Raw genomic sequence first — 5,501 nt, forward strand, 5'->3', positions numbered from 1 at the left:
CTGGGAGGCAGTCCCTTGTCCAGGAAGTGAGGAAAGTGTTCTCTAAGCAGGTGATATTTGAGCTCAGAGCAGAAAATAAGCCCCTCATGTTAACTGAGAGAAGAGCATTCAGATAGAGGAAAGGGCTTAAAGAATACAACCCCAGAAAGGAGACTGAAGCATGATGAGGGAGGGGGCAGGATCTAAAATATAGTTGGAGATGACTGAAGCCAGGATGAAGCAAGGTCATGCTCACACAGGTATAGGCTCTTGGGTGTGATACTAAGTACACACACACCTTATGATGTATGTCAAATAGCCTAATAGCATGAGAAGCCACTGAAGTTGAAAAAAAAAAGACTTATTTAGTAAACACCTATTGAATACAAGGCACCACTCTAGACAGGGGCTCCTGCAGACAAGGAACCCACCCTCCCTGCTTCCTACACCTGTTCTTCTGCCTGTATTTTATTTCCTGGTTAATGGTACCACCATTTGCCCAAGTTTCCCAAACCAGAAACCTCTGAGTCATTCTTTCTTCTCACTTCCCACATCTGATTAGTCACTGAGTTCTGTCAACTCTACTAATAGTTCTTACATTGACCCACTCTTTTCTAGTCCCACCGCTACCATCTTAATCTGACGCCTCTGGAATTGCCCTCCCCGAATTCACCCTTCACGCTGCTACCAAAGTGGTTGATCCAGAGCATAAATCTCTCTGTACTAAAACTCCTCATGAGAAAACTGCAACAGATGAAGTCCAAGCCCCAGTCACGGCGGCTAAAGTCCTGCAGGATCTAGCCCCTCCGGCATCCACAGTCATTTTCCCCTCCCACTTCCCTTAACACCAGACCATTTGCAGTTTCCCTTCCAACCATGTCGTTTTATGCCTCAGTGCCTTTGCTCAGGCCGCTAATCTTTCAAGATTAACCTTGGGCACTAACTCTTCCAGAAACCCTTCCCTGAGTCCCCAAATTGGACTAAGTGCCCCTTGTCTGTGCTTCCACTTCTCACTACATCCCATTGGCATCACCCCTCCCCAACTTGATGGCAGAGGCTGTTCACCTCTGTAGCCCCAGCTTGATGTGGTGCCTAGGAAATAGTAGGTACTCGTCACTAAACTTACCGACAGAATTGACCTTGGATAGTACTCAGCAGGCAGCCGGAGACATAACCTGACAAGAAAACTTCATATCCCATGCTTAGAACATGCAGCAGAGGGGACCCCACGCAGGCATGAGCAAGTGGGCACATCACGTGAGGCACAAGAGTGGAGGGTTAATCGGTATGGACCCCACTTCAACAGAGTGCCTCAAACTCAGAACTATGGCATCATCTCCAAGAACAGTTATAAGTATGATTTAATACTCTGTGCATCTTAAAAAACATTAATATTTTAAAGATATAATATTTATATTTAAAATATACCATGATTTTGATTTCCCTCCTTTGCTATTTCTTCATGTTTTTAAGATACCGGTAGGAAAAAAAAAATGGAAGTGAGAAAGAAGCATTTCATCAAGACATCAAAATTAGTAACAACAACATGGAAGAGGTGAGATCACATTTATGCAAAAATGTTTCCTAGCCCTGATGCAGGAAACACGGAAAATGACCTGTGATCATGCAACAAATATGCTGAATGAAGAAGTGAGTGACAAGAAATCTAGCCAATGATACTCATACAGTTAGAACAAGAATTTGTCCATCCAGAAGAGGGCATTCCGGATAGAAGCAGGAAAGGGAGTGTCTGAGGCAAAAATAACAGGAAATCCTTTGATCTCACACATATAGAGGCTGCCCTTGTTGGCAGATGGAGCCAGTTATACATGGAAAGATATTACCAGAGTCTGCTGCCAGTAGACACCCCAGTGATACATCCAGTCCTCAATTCTGGGAAAGCTGCCCTGATATATATCCTATGGGAGTGGATGCTGTAATCTCCCTGACCCAAGTACCTGGTCCCAAAGGGAAGTTACAGTTCTTAAGGAAATAGAAACCCTATTATCCACTCAAGAACTCAGACGATATTTATTCTGAGAGACTGAATGTTCTCTGGGCCCTGTGCAAAACAAGTGTTTGAGCCTGCAATATGGTGACCCAAGTGAAGTAAATTCACCAAGGTAACACCCTCCAGTCCTGAGTGATTGGTTAGTATCCCCCTTATGCTCTTCCATCCTCAGAAGCAGGCAAGAAGGTGGCTAGACGGGTGAGCACCTGCAGCCCTCGACCATAACACGAAGGTGAAGAAGGACGGTCTGACAGGAAAGCCACAGAAAAGCAAAGACAGTTCTTCAAGAGGGCGGAGATCTTCAGACAGAGAATACTGTGTGTTTCATTACATTCATTCATTCATCCAACAAACAATTACTGGGTTGGGTGCCTACCACAGCCTGTGTCAGAATATACTAGAAGCTGAGATATAAAGATGCTTTATGAAATTAAAAGACGCTTACTCCTTGGAAGAAAAGTTATGACCAACCTAGACAGCCTATTAAAAAGCAGAAACATTACTTTTCCAACAAAGGAAAAACACTGGTTTTTCCAGTGTTCATGTATGGATGTGAGAGTTGGACTATAAAGAAAGCTGAGCACCGAAGAATTAATGTTTTGAACTGTGGTGTTGGAGAAGACTCTTTGAGAGTCCCTTGGACTGGGAGGAGATCCAACCAGTCCATCCTAAAGGAGATCAGTATGGATGTGAGAGTTGGACTATAAAGAAAGCTGAGCACTGAAGAATTGATGCTTTTGAACTGTGCTGTTGGAGAAGACTCTTGAGAGTCCCTTGGACTGCAAGGAGATCCAACCAGTCCATCCTAAAGGAGATCAGTCCTGGGTGTCCATTGGAAGGACTGATGTTGAAGCTGAAACTCCAATACTTTGGCCACCTGATGCGAAAAGCTGACTCATTTGAAAAGACCCTGACGCTGGGAAAGATTGAAGGCGGGAGAAGGGAATGACAGAGGATGAGATGGCTGGATGGCATCACCAACTCAATAGACATGAGTCTGAGTAAACTCTGGGAGCTGGTGATGGACAGGGAAGCCTGGTGTGCTGCGGTTCATGGGGTCGCAAAGAGCTGGACACAACTGAGCGACGGAGCTGAACTGGGGTATAAAAAGGCCTCTGCCCTCTAAGAATATCACCTTCTTTTGAAGTTTTTCTTCACAGAAGCTCAAAGTGGCTTAAATAGTATGTTTAAAGTCTCTGAAGATTCGGATGTAGTTAGATTGAAGGACAAATGATCACTTGAATGATAAATGATAGTGTTTTCAACTCCTCAGTACGGTATCTTTTCCATGGTGATCCTGTGACTAAATGGTCTTTTCTCTCCAGGGAAGCCTCTGAAATCTTCACACAGCAACTAGAGCTGCAGCTCCGGAGCTGGGCGGGGTGCTGGCGACATCTAAGCCCAGGCGCTACTTTCAGATCTGCTCTGCTCTAACTTCAGAGACATGTCAGCGCTTTATGATGCGGGAGCCTGAGAACAATGCCCAGGGCAGCCTGGCCTCCTGTGTTCTTTACTAAGTGGTTAGTTGCCTGCCCAGTAGACTGAAAGCACCTTCTGCCAAAGAAATGTGAGAAGAGTTGAAAACGTGCTATTTGGAGACTATTCTCCTCGTAGACATCCGGGAGATCTCCAGAGATCTAACTCAGCCTCACTTCTCCACAGTAAGTGACTGCCTGCCTCCTGCCACTTTAGTCTGAACCTGAGGGAGAAGGAGAGTTGAATGAATCCTCATAATCTGAGGGCAAAATGTCTACCCTCTTTCCGTCTTTCCCTTTTCCTTCATAGTTTCATTTCCTTCTGGTTTCAACCGGAACAAACAAGAAATCGCAGATTCTTAATACCTGGCTATTGAACTTCTTAAAAATAATTTGAGAGTTTGTTTAAAACAAGTTTTCTGGATGACTTTTAAATTCTGATTTTTCAAACTGTTACCCCAGTTTTCTCCCATAAGTGACTGAACTGGATGAATTTATGGAGATGGTCGTTTTAGATTCTTCAGATGGGAGAGAAGATCTAGAACACAGGGTTTTCTGTTCAAAGTGGAAAGGTTAGCTGGAGCCACACTGTCAGAAAAGAGGGGGCCATAACAGTTAGATCATCTCAGATTCAACTTCAATTGCGACCTAGGATTTCGATGGGCCAATCTAAAAATGTGTTTATTACTGTGTTAAGAATCTTGGGGGGAAATCTAAGGAAATGCTTTGCTTCAAAGTGCTACAAAGAATGAATCTCTAAGCACCAAGTAGTATTAGAGAGACCAGCTCCAATATGTGACAGGTAAACCTATCAATCAAGAGCTTTCACATAATTACAGAAACAACACACTCAGAAGAAAAAGACAGGAGAATCTGCATGGTCAGTACCTGGGTGTTCACTATGGAATTCTTTCAGCTTTGGTGCAGCTTTGAAAATGTTTTATAATAAAATACCAGGGAAGGCAAAGCCTCCATGAAAGTAGTAAACAGCCAACACGCAGAACATTTTCAGGGACATTCATAGAAGCCCTGTCTGATTTCAGTGGTCAGAAAAACTACCCAAACCACTTCCACCTCAGCTCCCACTCTCTCCACTTCCCAATTTCCATTAAAACTCAAGCTGCCAAAGGTCCGGAAATTTCCCAGTAACCAATAACCACATCATCATCACCATCACAGGGTGAAGAGACCTCATAACCATACTATTTTTAGCACTAACAGGGCCTTGGTCTTTCTTGAAACATCACCCAGATGGGGGAGGTCCTAGTGACATCATGGAAGTCTAGAGCAAAGCTGAAGTAATTCCATCCCTGAAATGTTACAAGTCATTGCTTCTCTGTGCTTGGTTTCCCATTAAAATCCTGGCATTGGTTTCTGGTCTGTAATCAGATTTAGTTTGGAATCTGTTTTGTTTTACTAAAAGTAGCCAACAATACTTTTCAGATGAAAATCTGTACTATAATTCTGCAGAAAAGTACAACCTGATGTAACTCTCTGCTGAATTAATCTCCACTTAACTGGAACTAAAAAGAGGAACAAGAAAAACTGAGAGGATAAAGCACTAATTAAAAGAAATAAGGGATGCGAAGAATCTGCAAGTGATAGCATAAATTAGGGTTCATCTCAAATAGAACTCAATTCTTTTATGTTGTCCTTGCTCCACAACACACAAAACAGCTTTCTCTGTAATAGCACTCCATATCTCACTTGCTTAATTAAATGTATAAGACATTTAATGGGCCTGGTGAAAGGCATAGATTATTGGAAAAAATATAAACTTAGATGGTGAAAACTAATGCACCATCCTTGTTAGGACATAATATAACAAAGGGTTCTGTGTATCAGTGAAATGATGCTAGTGTTTCCACGGTGGCCTATAGCAACCCTACTTTGTTTCTCTGCTTTAATCCACACATTAATTCAGCACATATTTATTGTAAATCCATAATCCATACATTCATTGACCTTTTAATGTGATTAAGCTATTTTTAGTACTAAAATTTATTTTTTGAGTTCTATATTGTAGATAGACTTCT

This window comes from Budorcas taxicolor, chromosome 10, assembly GCF_023091745.1.
Source record: "Budorcas taxicolor isolate Tak-1 chromosome 10, Takin1.1, whole genome shotgun sequence".
In the NCBI taxonomy this organism is placed as follows: Eukaryota; Metazoa; Chordata; class Mammalia; order Artiodactyla; family Bovidae; genus Budorcas; species Budorcas taxicolor.